Below are 21,087 nucleotides of genomic sequence, written 5' to 3'. Positions count from 1 at the left end.
AATGGCTCCAAAGTACCCTCCAGAGCTTAATGAATGGAGACCACAGTATGCATCTGGGCATGGTATGTCTACAAAAAATTATGAGACAAATTAAAAAGTGGGTATTTCAACTAATGATGTCTGATCTTAACAATAAACAAACATACACAATAGACAAGTCTAGCTGCATTGATCGTCTATTACAAATTTATGTATGCTTTGCATTTAATGTTTTGTCTTTCTTTCTTACTGACTTATAATGGTCTTTTAGCCATAACCCTTTGTGTCTCTTCTTTAACTGGAGATCAATAATGTTGTAATAAGATGCAATTAACATTGATTTACTTAACTATAACTGACATCCAAACTAATACAGAATTATTTAGCTTTCAGAATAGCGTCATCTGCATATCTTTCTACCCCTACACATTATTATTATTATTATTATTATTATTATTATTATTATTATTATTATTATGTCTGTTTTTATTGTATTTTCTTTACACACTTAAAACTGAAGTATGATATCAGGAAATTTATATTGGAAAGTTGCATAGGTCTCTTCGATACAGCATTTGTTTCTGAATCTAAAAGAAATCTCAGGATTGGCAGATATTAAAAATTAACACTCTGAAGCTGACAGGCTGTCCTAATGTCAGGATAACCCTGATCCAAACTGCATTTCAAGATTTGTATTGCTGTATTGTGTTCTGTTGACTGACACTGTAAGGAGAATAAATAAGAAGGTTAGTAATACATTCCTCACAAAAACAGCAAAAAATGAGAGGGAGAGAAGCAGCAGAAATATGGTACAGAATAGGAAACAGTAACCTTTCAGTTCCTATTAGCAACACAATGATATAAAACATGTGTGGTAATTCAGGGTATGTTTAAGAATTTTATGTTATAGTTGCTAGAATATGTGAGGCACAAAACAAAGATAAAACAGATAGGTTGTAGAACCTAAAACTCAGAATTGCAAATCATCCACTGCTACTATAATATGTAATAGTTAAAGAACTAGCAGTCCCAGAAACCTATACGCCTAGATTATGAGTTTTGTCGGTAAAAACTTGCAGAGCTAATGCTCCTTTTTTTTCCAGCGCTCCCTTAAGCCAATGCTGGTATTACGAGTTTTCTGAATGGCTGCAAAAGCCTCAGAAAAGTGAGCGTTGAGCAAAATTTAGCTCCACTTCTAACTTCAATACCAGCGTTGCTTACGGTTGCGGTAAACTGGAAAAACGTGCTCGTGCACGATTTCCCCATAGTCTACACCTAACACCCTAACATGAACCCCAAGTCTAAACACCCCTAACCTTACACTTATTAACCTCTAATCTGCCGCCCCCAACATAGTCGCCACCTGCATTATATTATTAACCCCTAATCTGCCTCTCCGGACACCGCCGCCACCTACATTATCCCTATGAACCCCTAATCTGCTGCCCCTAACATCGCCGACACCTAGATTATATTTATTAACCCCTAATCTGCCCCCCCAACATTGCCGCAATTTACCTACACTTATTAACCCCTAATCTGCCGACTGGACATTGTCGCCACTAAAATAAATGTATTAACCCCTAAACCGCCGCATTCCCGCCTCGCAAACACTATAATACATTTTATTAACAACTAATCTGCCCCCCCAACGTCGCCGCCACCTACCTACAATTATTAACCCCTAATCTGCCGCCCCCAACGTCGCCGCTACTATAATAAAGTTATTAACCCCTAAACCTAAGTCTAACCCTAACACCCCCTAAGTTAAATATAATTTAAAGAAATCTAAATAAATTTACTATAATTAAATAAATTATTCCTATTTAAAACTAAAAACTTACCTATAAAATAAACCCTAAAATAGCTACAATATAATTAATAATTACATTGTAGCTATTTTAGGATTTATATTTATTTTACAGGCAACTTTGTATTTATTTTAACTAGGTACAATAGCTATTAAATAGTTAATAACTATTTAATAGCTACCTACTTAAAATAATTACAAAATTACCTGTAAAATAAATCCTAACCTAAGTTACAAATACACCTAACACTACACTATCAATAAATGAATTAAATAAATTACCTACAATGATCTAAACTAAAATACAATTAAATAAACTAAACTATATTACAAAAAAACCCCCCACTAAATTACAAAAAAAAAAATATTACACAAATTTTAATCTAATTACACCTAATCTAAGCCCCCTAATAAAATAAAAAAGCCCCCCAAAATAATAAAATTCCCTACCCTATACTAAATTACAAAAGTAGTCAGCTCTTTTACCAGCCCTTAAAAGGGCTTTTTCTCGGGGCATTGTCCCAAAGTAATCAGCTCTTTTTACCTGTAAAAAAAATACAAGACCCCCCCAACATTACAACCCACCACCCACACACCCCTACTCTAAAACCCACCCGATCCCCCCTTAAAAAAAACTAACACTACCCCATTGAAGATCACACTACCTTGAGCCGTGTTCACCCAGCCGGGCACCGATGGGCCAGAAGAGGACATCTGGACCGGCAGAAGTCTTCATCTGATCAGGGCAGAAGAGGTCCTCCATCCACCACCCACACACCCCTACTCTAAAACCCACCCGATCCCCCCTTAAAAAAACCTAACACTACCCCATTGAAGATCACCCTACCTTTAGCCGTGTTCACCCAGCCAGGCACCGATGGGCCAGAAGAGGACATCCGGACCAGCAGAAGTCTTCATCCGATCAGGGCAGAAGAGGTCCTCCATCCAGCAGAAGTCTTCATCCAAGCTGCATCTTCTATCTTCATCCATCCGGCGTGGAGCGGGTCCATCTTCAAGACATCCGACGCGGAGCATCCTCTTCTTCCTGAAGACTAATGACGAATGAAGGTTCCTTTAAATGACGTCATCCAAGATGGCGTCCCTCAAATTCCAATTGGCTGATAGGATTCTATCAGCCAATCGGAATTAAGGTAGGAAAAATCTGATTGGTTAATGCTATCAGCCAATCGGATTGAAGTTCAATCCGATTGGCTGATTGGATCAGCCAATAGACTGATTGCATCAGCCAATAGACTGCAATGTCAATTCTATTGGCTGATCCAATTAGCCAATCGGATTGAACTTCAATCCGATTGGCTAATAGCATTGGCTAATAGCATCAACCAATCAGATTTTTCCTACCTTAATTCCGATTGGCTTTTTAAGGCTAACGCAGAACTCATAATCTAGGCGATAGTGAATAAAATCTCAATTTGAGTATCATTCTCTCTACCAATTTTTTTCAATCCAATTGATCAGATAAATACATCCATTATAAATCACCCTGCTAGCATATGACAAGATTGTCATTTTCCTTTTGTTTTTTGATGCAGCACATTAGTGTTGAGGTTGTAATCTGACTAAAATTCATAAGGCAACATAAAGATCATTTTTGCTCTCTGCTCCTGACACAAATAGAAAACATGGTCATATTTCCTGGCTTAAAGTATTGTCACTCAAAATGAATTTCTCATCAAAGCAATGTGCTATTGATATCAGCAGTGTGGTCTGCATAAATTAATACTCAATATGTTGTACTGATTATGAATTGAACGTTAACATTTTCATATCTAATCGTTTAGTAATTGTCTAACCTATGCAAATATTGAAACTGAATATGACATTGTTAAAGGAACACTTTAGTAAAAATTAAATTTTCATGATTCAGATAGAGCACACAATTTTAAACAACTTTGCAATTCACTTCCATTATTTAAATACACACAATATTTTTATATGCACACTTTCTGCAGCACTGGCTCTTACTGAGCATGTGCAAGAGATTAATAGATGATGTGTATATGCATTTTGCGATTGACTGATGGCTGTCACATGGTGCAGTGGGAAGGGAAATTTAGCTAACAAAAAATCTGCATTTGTTGATTATGCTATTCTATTATATTTAACGGTCCTTTAAATGCCATACTAATTAGCTCTGCAATTGCAGCTATATACAATCTAATTTCCTGTAAAACTCTTTTTCATTTAACATCTCCTAATCTGTCAGAATACATGTCTCTTTAAATGTATCTGCTAGAATCTGAACCCAGGAGGCTGGATCAATGTGTCCTGTTGGGACACATAGTGGGCATAGTGCAGAGAAAAGGAATTGAATCATAATGGTTAGTTAAAGTCCGGGGTTGGGGTGTGTTCTAGGCAAGGTCAGAGGTGCTTAGAAAGGGTCAAGGCTACATTGGTAGAATGGCTGGGTTGTCCCATTTTAACTTTGTGAAACCACAACATTTATAGGGAAGTGGATGAGACAGGAGTGAGATGTAGGATAGTTAGGAGCTCTAAGGATGTGCTAAGCTCAGATGTAGATGTACTAAGCTAAATTGTGTGAATGATATTATGGGTGAGATATTTTAAATACAGTTTGAATTTAAAGATCAAACAGATATACTATGCAATCACTTCTCTAATGACATTAAAGCTCCTTGCCCAGCAGACAGGACTTTAAAGGGATATTACACAATAAATAAATGCTAGATGGAATAATGCATTCAAAGAAATAATTACTCTGTAAATAACATGTAGATTTATTTTTTTTAAGTTTAATTAGCCGTTTAAATATTGACAAAATAAGTGTAAAGTTTTAGTGTCTATAAACTTGTAACTTAGGTTACCTTCTCTGCTGTGGCCAATTAGAGACAGTTATAAATAGGTCAGTAGAGTGTGCAGCCAATGGCTTTGTGGAATATAGCAGTGTTCTGCACTTCCATTTCTAACAGGAACTGAAATGCTCACTATTACAAAATGGAATTAGTATATTGTTGAGTTATATATATATATATATATATATATATATATATATATATATATATATATATATATAATATTTATCATTTTATATTACCATCTCTAAGTATTTAATATCACTTTAACTCCTGGCATCTATAGATCTATAGGCAGATATTCCAAAGCATTTTCTTGTAATTTAACAAAAGTTGCAGAATTATAATTAGAAAGGATGCGATTTCCAAGCTGCAGCACAAAAAAATATAAGATAAAATAGGTAGTAATAATTTATACAGTCACATTGCTCCAACATCCTAATGGGAACCTATTAGACTGAAATCACAAACTTTATCTATTGAGAAGACAAGACCTGCCTGTAACTTTTGATTTTGTGCCAAAAGATTCAAAATTGATTGAAAATGTTGTGATTTAAATAATAATGACTATGGCCTCTATTTATCAAGCTGTCTACTTTCTAGCATTCAACGGCCCCAATACGCTCACCTAAGATCGCCTAACATCGCCGCCCCCCCTACACCGCCGCCACTATAATAAAGTTATTACCCCTAAACCTAAGTCTAACCCTAACACCCACTAACTTAAATATAATTTAAATAAATCTAAATAAATTATACTATTTAAAACTAAATACTTACCTATAAAATAAACCCTAAGATAGCTACAATATAACTAATAGTTACATTGTAGTCAGCTTAGGGTTTATTTTTATTTTACAGGCAACTTTGTATTTATTTTAACTAGGTACAATAGTTATTAAATAGTTATTAACTATTTAATAACTACCTAGCTAAAATAAATACAAAAGTACCTGTAAAATAAATCCTAACCTAAGTTACAATTACACCTAACACTACAATTAAATAAATTAAATTAATTAACTACAATTACCTACAATTAAATACAATTAAATAAAATAAACTAAAGTACAAAAAACCCCACTAAATATCAGAAAATAAAAAAATATTACAAGAATTTTAAACTAATTACACCGAATCTAATCCCCCTAATACAATAAAAAAGCCCCCCAAAATAATAAAATTCCCTACCCTCCACTAAATTACAAATAGCCCTTAAAAGGGCTTGAATTGCCCCAAAGTAATCAGCTTTTTTACCTGTAAAAAAGAAATACAACCCCCCCCAACATTAAAACCCACCACCCACACACCCAACCCTACTCTAAAACCCACCCAAACCACCCTTAAAAAACCTAACACTACCCCTTTGAAGATCACCCTAACGTGAGACGTCTTCACCCAGCTGGGCACAAGTGGACCTCCAGAGGGGCAGAAGTCTTCATCCGATCCGGGCAGAAGAGGACCTCCAGATGGGCAGAAGGCTTCATCCAGGTGGCATCTTCTATCTTCATCCATCCGGAGTGGAAAGGGTCCATCTTCAATCCATCTGACGCGGAGCATCCTCCTCCATCGACGTCCTAACGAAGAATGAAGGTTCCTTTAAATGACGTCATCCAAGATGGCGTCCCTTGAATTCCTATTGGCTGATAGGATTCTATCAGCCAATTGGAATTAAGGTAGGAAAAATCCTATTGGATTGGATTGAAGTTCAATCCTATTGGCTGATCCAATCAGCCAATAGGATTGAACTTGCATTCTATTGGCTGTTCCAATCAGCCAATAGAATGCAAGCTCAATCCTATTGGCTGATTGCATCAGCCAATAGGATTTTTCCTACCTTAAATCCGATTGGCTGATAGAATTCTATCAGCCAATTGGAATTCAAGGGACGCCATCTTGGATGACGTCATTTAAATGAACCTTCATTCTTCGTTAGGACGTCGATGGAAGAGGATGCTCCATGCCGGATGCACCGCGAAAAGCCCTTTTAAGGGCTATTTGTAATTTAGTGGAGGGTAGGGAATTTTATTATTTTGGGGGCTTTTTATTTTATTAGGGGGATTAGATTAGGTTTAATTAATTTAAAATTCTTGTAATATTTTTTTATTTTATGATATTTAGTGGGGTTTTTTGTACTTTAGTTTATTTTATTTTATTGTATTTAATTGTAGATAATTGTAGTTAATTAATTTAATTTATTTATTTATTTATTTAAGGTCCACTTGTGCCCGGCTGGGTGAAGACATCTCACGGTAGGGTGATCTTCAAGGGGGTAGTGTTAGATTTTTTTAAGGGGGGTTGGGTGGGTTTTAGGTTCCGATCAGCTAATAGAATGCGAGCTCAATCTGATTGGCTGATTGGATCAGCCAATCGGATTGAACTTGATTCTGATTGGCTGATTCCATCAGCCAATCAGAATATTCCTACCTTAATTCCGATTGGCTGATAGAATCCTATCAGCCAATCGGAATTCGAGGGACGCCATCTTGGATGACGTCCCTTAAAGGAACCGTCATTCTTCAGTTGGACGTCGCCGGATGAAGGTGGGTCCGCGGTGGAGGTCTTCAGGATGGAGCCGGTCGTCATCGGATGAAGATAGAAGATGCCGCTTGGATCAAGATGGTTGCCGGTCCGGATCGCCTCTTCTTCCCGGATAGGATGAAGACTTTGGAGCCTCTTCTGGACCTCTTCTGCCACTGGATGATGGATCGCCAGCCCCTGCTTGGGTTGGATGAAGATTTTGGAGCCAGGACGGATCGGTGATACCTGGTGAGGTGAAGACAAGGTAGGATGATCTTCAGGGGCTTAGTGTTAGGTTTATTTAAGGGGGGTTTGGGTTAGATTAGGGGTATGTGGGTGGTGGGTTGTAATGTGGGGGGGTATTGTATGTTTTTTTTTACAGGCAAAAGAGCTGAACTTCTTGGGGCATGCCCCGCAAAGGGCCCTGTTCAGGGCTGGTAAGGTAAAAGAGCTTTGAACTTTTGTAATTTAGAATAGGGTAGGGCATTTTTTTTATTTTTGGGGGTCTTTGTTATTTTATTAGGGGGCTTAGAGTAGGTGTAATTAGTTTAAAATTGTTGTAATATTTTTCTTATGTTTGTAAATATTTTTTTATTTTTTGTAACTTAGTTCTTTTTTATTTTTTGTACTTTAGTTAGTTTATTTCTGTCAGGTTAGGAAATGTCCAGAAGAAGACCCAAATGCTAGGGCGAATTTAATCAACACCCTTGCACTCTGAGTTTAATCCAGGACGTGACCCCACGACAACCTCCAAAAAACAATTTACTCACGATATGGAGCAGGGTTAGCCTGTGCCCAAAGTAATTCAAGATATCAGCCAGATAGACTTCTGAATAAGGAACTGGTTTCAGGAAATGTCTTCCACAGAATCAGGAGAGCAGGGATAGTCCACTTATACTCAGACAGAAGAAGGGTAAAACAGGAAACAGTTAATAATGCAGGAGTAGGTAATTTGTTATCAGGCAGTTTGAGGGTTAACACTGTGTAGTCAGAACTTGCAGAGTTAACAACATGTAATCAGATAGTTTGAGGTTTAACACTGTGCAGACAGTCTTTGCAGAGTATGCAACAAGTAATCAGGCAGTTTGAAAGTTTCACAAAACAAACAGTACTTGCATTGTTTGGAGACAGGTAATCAGGAGGTTGAAGGTTAATCCAGCATAGTAAGTCCTTGAAGAGATTGGCAACAGAAAAGCAGCAGTTAGAGAGATTCCACAGTGAATTCGCCACAGAAGCCACAAAGTTAAACAAACAAACGGGCACTGGAGAAACAGGAAGCCCGAAATAAAAAGCCTGGTTGTGACATCATCAGGAAGGGGTGGCTCCGACACCTGTCAATCAAGCACACAGAGAGGACTGCAGAGCTTCCCAGCAGCTGAGCGTGACAATTTCATTGTAGTTATTTGTAGATATTGTATTTAATTAATGTATTGATAGTGTATTGTTAGGTTTAATTGTAGGTAATTGTAGGTATTGTATTTAATTAATTTAATGATAGTATAGTGTTAGGTTTAATTGTAACTTAGGTTAGGATTTATTTTACAGGTAATTTTGTAATTATTTTAACTAGGTAACTATTAAATAGTTCTTAACTATTTAATAGCTATTGTACCTGGTTAAAATAATTACAAAGTTGCCTGTAAAATAAATATTAATCCTAAAATAGCTACAATGTAATTATAATTTATATTGTAGCTATATTAGGATTTATTTTACAGGTAAGTATTTAGCTTTAAATAGGAATAATTTATTTAATAAGAGTTAATTAATTTCTTTAGATTAAAATTATATTTAATTTAGGGGGGTGTTAGTGTTAGGGTTAGACTTAGCTTTAGGGGTTAATACATTTATTAGAATAGCGGTGAGCTCCGGTCGGCAGATTAGGGGTTAATAATTGAAGTTAGGTGTCGGCGATGTTAGGGAGGGCAGATTAGGGGTTAATACTATTTATTATAGGGTTAGTGAGGCGGATTAGGGGTTAATAACTTTATTATAGTAGCGGTGCGGTCCGCTTGGCAGATTAGGGGTTAATAAGTGTAGGCAGGTGGGGGCGACGTTGTGGGCGGCAGATTAGGGGTTAATAAATATAATATAGGGGTCGGCGGTGCTAGGGGCAGCAGATTAGGGGTACATAAGGATAATGTAAGTAGCGGCGGTTTACGGAGTGGCAGATTAGGGGTTAAAAATAATATGCAGGGGTCAGCAACAGCGGGGGCGGCAGATTAGGGGTTAATAAGTGTAAGGTTAGGGGTGTTTAGACTCGGGGTACATGTTAGGGTGTTAGGTGCAGACTTAGGAGGTGTTTCCCCATAGCAAACAATGGGGCTGCTTTAGGAGCTGAACGCGGCTTTTTTGCAGGTGTTAGTTTTTTTTTCAGCTCAAACAGCCCCATTGTTTCCTATGGGGGAATTGTGCACGAGCACGTTTTTGAGTCTGGCCGCGTCCGTAAGTAACTCTGGTATCGAGAGTTGCAGTTGCATTAAAAATGCTCTACGCTCCTTTTTTGGAGCCTAACGCAGCGATTCTGTGGACTCTCAATACCAGAGTTATTTTAGAGGTGCGGCCAGAAAAAAAGCCGGTGTTAGCTACGCGGGTTGTTACCGACAAAACTCTAAATCTAGCCGTTAGTTAATAATAGTAAATTTGTTTAGTTTAATTTAAATTATATTTAAGTTAGGGGGGGTGTTAGGGTTAGACTTAGGTTTAGGGGTTAATAAAATTAATATAGTGGCGGCAGTGTAGGGGGGGCAGATTAGGGGTTAATAAATATAATGTAGGTGGCGGCGGGGTCCGGGAGCAGCAGTTTAGGGGTTAATAACTTTATTTAGTTGTGGCGGGGTCTGGGAGCGGTGTTTTAGGGGTTAATAAGTTTAATAGAGTGGCGGTGGGCTCCGGGAGCGGCGGTTTAGGGGCTAATAAGTACAAAGTAGGTGGCGGCAGTGTAGCAGGGCAGATTAGGGGTGTTTAGACTTGAGGTACATGTTAGGATGTTAGGTGTAGACATTTCCCATAGGAATTAATGGGATATCGGGCAGCAGCGAACATGAGCTTTCGCTGCTGTCAGACTCCCATTGATTCCTATGGCATCCGCCGCCTCCAGGGCGGCAAATTGAAAACCAGGTACGCTGGGCTGGAAAAGTGCCGAGCTTACCTGGTAGGATCTTGATAACTTCCAAAAGTAGTCAGATTGTGCCGAACTTGCTTTCAGAACATCTGTAGTGACGTAACCCTCGATCTGTGTCAGACTGAGTCCGGCGGATCCTATGTTACATCTCTATATTCTACTTTTGCCAGTCTCTAGCCTTTGATAACTACGGCGAATCAGGCTTGCCACAAATACACTGCGGAATTCCAGCGTATTTGTGGTTGACAGCTTGATAAATAGAGGTCATGGTTTGCAAAACAGCTCTGATTTATTACGTCAGGATGACCAGTTTATATACTCTTCAAACATATATTGAAACACATAATCATTAGCTCATTTCTAAGACACGGAAGTACAGATGTGTCCTGTAAGTTGTATTTTATCCTTGTCTGATATTTTTACGTCAGTAGGTAAATTTATGACTGACATGACAAAGGAACAATGTAAAATCTCAAAATACACCAATTAGATGTATAGCTACATTTGACCTAAAGAAATTGCTTACATGAACAATATTTCTGCACGTATCTAAAGGGTTGAAAAGGACATATATATTATTTGCAGAATTAAAGGGACACTCAATCAAAATTAAACTTTCATTATTCAGATATAGCCTGCAATTTGAAACAACTTTCCAATTTACTTCCATTAACAAAATGTGCACAGTCTTTTTATATTTAAACTTTTTGAGTCACCAGCTCCTACTGAGCATGTGCAAGAATAAGTGTGTATGCATTTGTGAATGGCTGATTGCTGTCACATGGTACGTGTATGCATTTGTGATTGGCTGATGTCTGTCACATGGTACAGGGGGAGTGGAAATATACATAACTTTTAAAATTGTCAGAAAAAAATCTACTACTTATTTGAAGTTCAGACTAAGTGCTATTGCAATGTCTTGTTATCTTGCATTTGTTGATTGTGCAAATCTACAGTGTTGACTGGTCCTCTAACAAGAAAACTGTGTGAAAGGTTATAATTAGGGTTGCACCGATACCATTTTTGTAAGACTGAGTACAAGTACCGATACTTTTTTTCAAATACTCACCGATACCAATTACCGATACTTTTTTTTTATGTCATAACAGTTTACCAAGCACAATACAGACTAATGATTTAAGTTCGCTTCTTTATAATTATGAACTGTATCTTAAAAGACATTTTGAAATAATAAAACAGTTTTATATGCTTGTTGTAACAAAGTTCACAGAATATGTTTATAAATAAAATTATTACAATAACATATATTAATGACAACAACAATAAATAACAGCTGCAGCAGCTGGGGCTGGAAAGCTACAATTTAAAGGGACGATTACTGGATGCAATTGGGTTGTAGGGTGCCTATATAACTGATAAATCTGACACTTGTACTTTATATAAAGTCGTATAATTTAATTCTGAAAATAATATTGGGGAAGGAGTATCCCAGTAATCCCCTTTGAGTAAAATGGGGCATTTGTATTCTACTGACTTCTACTGACTTTTTCCAATAATCTAAAGTGTATCAATATGGGCAATTGGCTTTTTATTGGCAAATGCTTTTTGGAACATAGAGATTTGTAGCCTGTCTCTTGATCTCATTAAAGGGAAATGATTCCCTAATGTTGAGGCACTTGAAAATGTAGCAGCATAGCTGTAAAAAGCTGACTAAAAAATATAACCTAAATGTCTCTATGTAAAAAAGGAAGATATTTTACCTCAACATTTCCTCAGTAGCCACATCGCATTGTAAAGGGGCTTTAAGTATCCAATCTGAATGCTAGTTGGAATGGAGCAGGCATCTGGCATGTGCAGACACAGTCATGTGATTTCCCTCCACAGTTTAAGAAGGTTTACTATGAAATCTCGCAAGATCATTGCACTGATTAAGCTGATTGGCTGTTATTTAGGTTTTTTAATATGCAGCTGACAGTAGCTGAAGGATAACAGTCCACAGAGCACTTGCTCTTGTGAGCAGGCGAGACCACACTATTAATAATGCAAACCCCATTAAAAGACTAGCAACATACTATGCTACATAAAATACATCCAATAAATGCTTTACTTAGCCCACTGGCGTAAACTGTGAGTACTTTCCTATAAAACAAATGATAAAATACAGATTTTAAATTGAATAAGACTCTCATTATTGTGAACACTTTAAATATATATATTCCAATGAATGCAGTAGTTCTACTCACAAGTTAAACCTCAATCCTATGGGGTAAGGTATAGTGCAGAAGGGAGAGGAATCGCATCCCACTGACTTGGTAACTGCTTCAGTGCCTGCCGGAGTGTGTAGAACTTCCTCTTGTGTGTTACTCTGTTGAAGTCTTGCCCCTCACCATGGCCCCAAGGATAAAACAGAAGCAGAAAAATAGTGTAATTATGTTTAATAGTAAAAACATATATAGACAAGTTCTGTAGGTCACACTCACATCCCCATCTCTCAATTAAATATGAGGTATCAGAAGCAGGTGTAAACACTGGAGGAATGCTGGATTAAAAGTAATATACAATTGGCGAGTAAAACAAAAACTATATAAAAGTACAAATGCAATTGCCAGGGGCCCACCAAACTACCTTACACATTTAGAAGGAAGACCCTTCTTCATCAGGGATTATTTTTATATTAGTGTATTTAATAAAACAAATTTGAGTGCTAAAGTTTAAAAAGAAGGAAAAACACATTTTATTTGTCTAATTAATTGCTCTATAGTATGGTAAATCTGATTCCTACTTTCAAGCAACCAAAAGTAACACATATATGCAACAGACTTGTGAAGCAGAAAAAAATGGTTTGTCTGAATACTGTTTTTCAGAATTTGTGTCTACTACACTATTTGGAATTCATTTAATTTTAAACTAAATGAAAACTGAATATTTATATTCGTTTTCATTAAAATAATGTAAATATTCCTTTGCTACAGGTATAAAAGTTCACCTGTAGCCTTATACTTACCTGTAGCTCACTTGGCAGCTGCGCAAATCCCGATTCTTCTTCAAAGAGCTCCATGCCCCGCTAAGGCAGATCCCAAGAACCTTCTGCCACCCTAAACATCCTATTAGGGAAGTCTGGGGCTCTTTGCAGAAGTTTGAGGATTAGCGTGGTTCTCCTGCATGCTAGAGGCGAGTATTTAACCCCTAAATGTAATTTAAAGGAAACAAATGAATGCTGATGTATTTCTTTGTTTCTTTTAAATTTAGTGGGTGCATTTGTTTGGATATCCGTGTTTTTTTACAATTTTACATTTGTAATGAAACTAATACACAAACCTACGGCTAGATTTGGAGTTTGACGTTAGCCGTGAAAACCAGCGTTAGAGGCCCCTAACGCTGGTTTTAGGCTAACTCCGGTATTTGTAGTCACTCAAAAAAGGGTCTAACGCTCACTTTTCAGCCGCGACTTTTCCATACCGCAGATCCCCTTACGTCAATTGCATATCCTATCTTTTCAATGGGATCTTTCTAACTCCAGTATTTAGAGTCATGTCTGAAGTGAGCGTTAGAAATCTAACGACAAAACTCCAGCCGCAGAAAAAAGTCAGTAGTTAAGAGCTTTTTGGGCTAACGCCGGTTCATAAAGCTCTTAACTACTGTACTCTAAAGTACACTAACACCCATAAACTACCTATGTACCCCTAAACTGAGGCCCCCACACATCGCCGCCACTCGATTAAATTTTTTTAACCCCTAATCTGCCGACCGCCACCTACGTTATACTTATGTACCCCTAATCTGCTGCCCCTAACACCGCCGACCCCTGTATTATATTTATTAACCCCTAATCTGCCCCCCACAACGTCGCCGCCAGCTACCTACAATAATTAACCCCTAATCTGCCGACCGCAAAGCGCCGCCACCTACATTATAGCTATGTACCCCTAATCTGCTGCCCCTAACACCGCCGACCCCTATATTATATTTATTAACCCCTAATCTGCCCCCCTCAACGTCGCCTCCACCTGCCTACACTTATTAACCCCTAATCTGCCGAGCGGACCGCACCGCTACTATAATAAAGTTATTAACCCCTAATCCGCCTCACTAACCCTATAATAAATAGTATTAACCCCTAATCTGCCCTCCCTAACATCGCCGACACCTAACTTCAATTATTAACCCCTAATCTGCCTACCGGAGCTCACCGCTATTCTAATAAATGTATTAACCCCTAAAGCTAAGTCTAACCCTAACACTAACACCCCCCTAAATTAAATATAATTTTAATCTAACGAAATAAATTAACTCTTATTAAATAAATTATTCCTATTTAAAGCTAAATACTTACCTGTAAAATAAATCCTAATATAGCTACAATATAAATTATAATTACATTGTAGCTATTTTAGGATTATTATTTATTTTACAGGCAACTTTGTAATTATTTTAACCAGGTACAATAGCTATTAAATAGTTAAGAACTATTTAATAGCTACCTAGTGAAAATAATTACAAAATTACCTGTAAAGTCTTCATCCTATCCAGGAAGAAGAGGCGATCCGGACCGGCAACCATCTTGATCCAAGCGGCATCTTCTATCTTCATCCGATGACGACCGGCTCCATCCTGAAGACCTCCACCACGGACCCATCTTCTTCCGGCGACGTCCAACTGAAGAATGACGGTTCCTTTAAGGGACGTCATCCAAGATGGCGTCCCTCGAATTCCGATTGGCTGATAGGATTCTATCAGCCAATCGGAATTAAGGTAGGAATATTCTGATTGGCTGATGGAATCAGCCAATCAGAATCAAGTTCAATCCGATTGGCTGATCCAATCAGCCAATCAGATTGAGCTTGCATTCTATTGGCTGATCGGAACAGCCAATAGAATGCGAGCTCAATCTGATTGGCTGATTGGATCAGCCAATCGGATTGAACTTGATTCTGATTGGCTGATTCCATCAGCCAATCAGAATATTCCTACCTTAATTCCGATTGGCTGATAGAATCCTCTTCTGGACCTCTTCAGCCACCGTATGATGGATCGCCAGCCTCCGCTTAAGTTGGATGAAGATTTTGGAGCCAGGACGGATCGGTGATACCTGGTGAGGTGAAGACAAGGTAGGATGATCTTCAGGGGCTTAGTGTTAGGTTTATTTAAGGGGGGTTTGGGTTAGATTAGGGGTATGTGGGTGGTGGGTTGTAATGTTGGGGGGGTATTGTATGGTTTTTTTTACAGGCAAAAGAGCTGAACTTCTTGGGGCATGCCCCGCAAAGGGCCCTGTTCAGTAGTTATTTGTAGGAATTGCATTTAATTTATTTATTGATAGTGTAGTGTTAGGTTTAATTGTAGGTAATTGTAGGTATTTTATTTAATTAATTTAATGATAGTATAGTGTTAGGTTTAATTCTAACTTAGGTTAGGATTTATTTTACAGGTCATTTTGTAATTATTTTAACTAGGTAACTATTAAATAGTTCTTAACTATTTAATAGCTATTGTACATGGTTAAAATAATTACAAAGTTGCCTGTAAAATAAATATTAATCCTAAAATAGCTACAATGTAATTATAATTTATATTGTAGCTGTATTAGGATTTATTTTACAGGTAAGTATTTAGCTTTAAATAGGAATAATTTATTTAATAAGAGATAATTAATTTCGTTAGATGTAAATTATATTTAACTTAGGGGGGTGTTAGTGTTAGGGTTAGACTTAGCTTTAGGGGTTAATACATTTATTAGAATAGCGGTGAGCTCCAGTCGGCAGATTAGGGGTTAATAATTGAAGTTAGGTGTCGGCGATGTTAGGGAGGGCAGATTAGGGGTTAATACTATTTATTATAGGGTTAGTGAGGCGGATTAGGGGTTAATAATTTTATTATAGTAGCGCTCAGGTACGCTCGGCAGATTAGGGGTTAATAAGTGTAGGCAGGTGGAGGCGACGTTGTGGGGGGAAGATTAGGGGTTAATAAATATAATATAGGGGTCTGCGATGTTAGGGCAGCAGATTAGGGGTACATAGGGATAATGTAAGTAGCGGCGGTTTACAGAGCGGCAGATTAGGGCTTAATAATAATATGCAGTGGTCAGCGATAGCGGGGGCGGCAGATTAGGGGTTAATAAGTGTAAGGTTAGGGGTGTTTAGACTCGGGGTACATGTTAGAGTGTTAGGTGCAGACGTAGGAAGTGTTTCCGCATAGCAAACAATGGGGCTGCATTAGGAGCTGAACACAGCTTTTTTGCAGGTGTTAGGTTTTTTTTCAGCTCAAACAGCCCCACGAGCACGTTTTTGAGGCTGGCCTCTTGCGTAAGCAACTCTGGTATCGAGAGTTGAAGCTGCGTTAAATATGCTCTACGCTCCTTTTTTGGAGCCTAACACAGCCTTTATGTGGACTCTCAATACCAGAGTTATTTTTATGGTGCGGCCAGAAAAAAGCCGGCGTTAGCTTTTCGGGTCGTTACCGACAAAACTCCAAATCTAGCCGCTAGACTCTTGGGGGTCCATTTATTCAGCAGTGGATGCTGCTTTGGAGTCTCATTGTTTCAGGTCTGCCTGAAACGGAAGTTAAGAAGCAGAGGTCTTTGATGGCGGACTAAAATCATCCCGAACAGATACAATCGGGATGATTGACAGCCCCTGCTAGCGGCCGCCAGTGAGCAGGGGGCGGCATTGCACAAGCATTTCACCAGAAATGCTTGTGCAATGATAAATGCCGACAGTGAATCATGTTCACTCGCCTCTTAATAAATCTACCCCTTGGTATTTCCTTCTTTTTGAGAATAATACATAGCTGATCACACATCTTTGACACTTATTTGTTGAAGTTACTCGGATATTTTGTAAAGGTTACTCATTTTGTTTCCCACTCAACTTATGATATTATTTTGTTATATCTAATTAAAATTTATAATATAAATATTTTTCTATTTAGTTGTGAAATAGAATACGAGGCTACAAAGTAAAGCCCCTTTTCATTATATCCAAATGCAATTTCATATTAATTTTGAATCCATAATAATTGTGTTAATAGATTAAACTTTTCACTACCAATTCATACATTATATTTATAATGTGGTTGCAAATATGAAGAAAGGTCTAAATATTCATAGGGTTATAATTTTACATATTCACATGATTGCTGTAAAATAGAAAAGATGATTCCAAATATTCACAAATTTATAATTATTCAGTGGAAATAATGATATTCTTAGAGTTATAATTATAAAAAAGCTAGTTACAAATATTCATTGGCTTTCTATGATATAGATCAGGGGTGTCGAACTCTCTGATATAGATGTATGGAGTTCAACTACATAACAAGCCTAAAAACCAAAATAAAAAGTGTTGTTTGTTTTATATCATGTATAAAATTTAGATTCACTACAATAATAAATGGCATCAACAGTATCAAGTGTAAATGTGTATTTTATTTGCTATTACATCATTCCCAGAATTTTTGCACATTTAAGCTAGATTATAAATGGAGCGCAAAATATTGCTTTTGCGAAAGCGATATTTGCGCTCCACTTAAGTAATACTAGCTTATTCAAATATGCACTGGTATTAAAAGTTAGGAACAATCCAAATGTGACCTTGCATTCGCATTTCATGTAAGCTTTGCACTTAGGAAGAGCACTCTTCCATAGGCTCCAATAGGAGCCTTGTTCTGATGTCATGAGACACGGCATGAGAACTAGCTAGGGGGTAAATCGTGAAGAGATGGTCAGTAGATTGTAAATATATATGTATATGAATATGTACATGTGTATGCGACACAGCTCTCTCATGGTTCTCTTCCTATCTGACTAACCGTACATTTAGTGTAGCTTTCTCCGGAGCATCCTCTGCCATGTTACCACTTTCTGTTGGGGTACCTCAAGGCTCTGTCCTCGGTCCCTTCTCTTTTCAATCTACATGTCATCATTAGGTTCCTTAATAAAATCCCATGGGTTTCAATATCATTTGTATGCCAATGACACCCAAATCTACCTCTCTGCACCAGACCTACCTCCTTCCTTAATAACCCGTGTAACTAACTGTCTTTCTCATATCTCATCTTGGATATCCTCTCACTACCTTAAGCTAAATCTCTCCAAAACTGAACTCCTTATTTTTCCCCCTTCTTACAATGTCTCCACCCTCAAAGTTTCTATAACTGTTGATAATTCCATCATTACACCTACCCCGCATGCCCGATGTCTTGGGGTCACACTTGACTCCAATCTTTCCTTCACTCCTCACATTCAGTCCTTAGCTAAAGCCTGCTTCTTCCACCTTAAAAACATCTCTAAAATTAGACATTTCCTTACACAAGATACAACTAAGATTTCAATCCACTCTCTCATCCTTGCCCGCCTCGACTACTGCAACTCCATCCTCTCTGGTCTACCTAGCTGCCACATAGCTCCTTTACAATCCATTATGAATGCCTCTGCCAGGCTCATCTTCCTTACTCGTCGATCTTCATCTGTTGCGCCTCTCTGCCAATACCTTCAATGGCTTCCTCTTGCCTCTAGGATTAAACACAAAATCCTTACTCTGACATACAAAGCTCTTAACTGCACTGCTCTGCCCTACATTTCAGAACTTGTCTCCAGATACTCTCCCTCCCTTCCCCTTCGATCAGCTCAGGATCTCCTCCTCTCTTGTTACTTCCTCACATTCCCATTTACAGGACTTCTCCAGACTGGCCCCCATCTTGTGAAACTCCCTGCCTCGCTCCACAAGACTCTCCCCTAGTTTTAACAGCTTCAAGCGCTCCCTAAAAACTCTACTATTCAGGGATGCTTACTACCAACACTAACCTTTCCTAACTCCATTGCTTTCCCCTTGAACCTCTTATAATGTAAGCCTATGAGCCCAGCTGTTTGCAGATCGCCTTCATAAGAGCCGACTACAACAGTGCAACTCTCGGCAGGGCCCTCTACCCACTTGATCCCTGCAAAAGCTATCCTGTATACCGACAATGTTTACAGCGCTGCAGAATCTGTTGGCACTCTACAAATACCTGATAATAATAATAATAATAATAATAATAAGTATATACACATAACACATCAATATATATGTATACAAGCAAATACATATATATTTACAAAGAACAAACTTTTCTCCATAGACCGCTATGTAAAGACACTTTTCAGTGCCGTTTTTTTCTAATATCCGGTACCTGAAAACTTTAACCCACATAACTACTTTTTGCAGTATTGTTTGTTTTGTTTTTTATATATATATTTTTTTATTGAGGATTTTCAAACAGTACAACAGATGGTAATAGTCACAAGTGTTACAATTTTAAACACAGAAACATATAAAATACATGAACAAGTTATATTGAAATTAGTGATTGAAATAGTAAGTGACATGAGCTTCGGAATCCTCCATTTTGAAATAATAATAGCTTATTGGGGTGACTACTGAGTTAACCACATGTGGGTCATATGGTCATGGAAATAAAACATATATGGTAGTCTCTAGGAAGGCCCATCATGGACCTTATGATGAATATATATAGGGGGGGGTAGTCAGAGGGCAAAAAGCCGCTCTGAGATATAGGGTAGAAAAAAGGGGGGGGGGGAGCCATCTATATTAAAACAGTGAAGAAGCCGAGAATATGGGGAAGGGAATCGGTGGTGTTCATAGAGGAAAGATTATATATAACGTCAGGCATTAATATTATAGTATACAAGTCGTGAGTGGATTTACAGTACAATGCTTAGGCCCTTTCTTAAGATAATAGTAACAAGCTCAAAATACATATATCAATTAGGATGCAATAATATGTAAAAACAATAACAACTTATCTAATTAACAAATCTGCATCTCCTTTTAGGCAGTTACTATAGGCATAGTAGAATGGGACATTAAACCAATAACTGGGTTGTCACAGGCGTAGTATGTAATAGATAAGTATACATATACAAATATCTATCTTTGACACAGTAGTACTAGCGATATAAACATGGGTAAATGGGTAGCTAAATATAGGTATGATATACCCCCTGCGAACCAACACTAGAGGAGATGTCACTAAGTGAGATAGCCCTATGTACCCTTAATAATTATGATATACCTAAAAACTAATGTAGCTCACTCCTATGTGTATAGTGATTGATGTAATAAAAGTCCTAAAGATGTGCCTGTATAATGTAATGAAAGGCCTAAAGATGTGCCTGTATAATGTAATGAAAGGCCTAAAGATGTGCCTGTATAATGTAATGAAAGGCCTAAAGATGTGCCTGTATAATGAATAATAAACTTAAGTATATATAATCAAGGTGTCCAAGTTAGTTGCGTGAAAAAAACGTAATAGTATGATTACTCACAAACAGAGTTATAAGACATAATAAACTAAAGAAAAGCAAAAGTAGGAGATGTCCAAGCAATCCATATAGACCAAAATTATTTAGATCAGATATAGTTGAAGATGTCTCACAATGAAAAGCAAAGCTTATATATAGATAGGAGTAATAAAAAATAGACACTGTGTACTCATGGGATACCAACAAACATTACTGTCTATAAGGAGTGGGAATGAATGGTAAATGAAAGGCCTCTAGGTATAAGAATAATGGCATCATAATTATAGAATACTTAGGGCAGTAAATACATATTTCTCTGAGACTTACACTGTATAAAATTGTCCTGAATATAAACAGTAAGAACACAAAAATATGTAACAGTTAAGGGGTATCATGACATGTGAAACATAGACATCAAGCTTATGCGATAAAAACAACACCTGGGCTCAATCTGTATGTTGAAGCTATTGAAGTTTTGACTCAAATGAGGGATATTAGGAGACTTGGGTAATGCATAATCTGGTGTTAAACTAGTTGTGGCTGCTTTAAGAGGCCTTAGATACCC

Source organism: Bombina bombina, chromosome 3 (genome assembly GCF_027579735.1).
Source record: "Bombina bombina isolate aBomBom1 chromosome 3, aBomBom1.pri, whole genome shotgun sequence".
Classification (NCBI taxonomy): domain Eukaryota; kingdom Metazoa; phylum Chordata; class Amphibia; order Anura; family Bombinatoridae; genus Bombina; species Bombina bombina.
Note: the sequence above shows the minus strand (reverse complement) of the source record.